Source organism: Brassica oleracea, chromosome C9 (genome assembly GCF_000695525.1).
Source record: "Brassica oleracea var. oleracea cultivar TO1000 chromosome C9, BOL, whole genome shotgun sequence".
NCBI classification, from domain to species: domain Eukaryota; kingdom Viridiplantae; phylum Streptophyta; class Magnoliopsida; order Brassicales; family Brassicaceae; genus Brassica; species Brassica oleracea.
In genome coordinates, this window is record NC_027756.1 from 28256077 (window position 1) to 28256551 (window position 475).

The following is a 475-nucleotide window of genomic DNA, read 5'->3' on the forward strand; positions in this document are numbered from 1 at the left end:
TCGTGTGAAATACATCTGTGATGTGGTGACCTTTACAAGTGGTGATTGAATTACTTCTTGTAACCACTTAGGATAATCTGCATCGTCGTCATAATCAATCTGCAAAAATAAAGAAAACGTTGAAATACAGATCATGTATGAAAAAAGAGTTTGATCGACCTGGAAAAATTAAGAGTTTGAGTTAATACATGATTCTTCAACCACTTAATAAAGTGTTGATCTTTTCTTTTGTCTACGTCACTTGTGGATATACCTGAGAATGTTTCTGCGACTTGAGAAACAAATAGGTTGTAAAATCACATTTTATATTAATTAATCTTTGGCAATTATATAATTTATACTTATATGTGTTTAGAAGTGTCCATATATGTTACCTTTACAAATAACGCATCAATGGATCTTCGCAATTGAGTAGAATATTGGTGTGTGCACTATGAGCGTCTTCTTCACTCGACCACCAAACCTCTTTTAATTT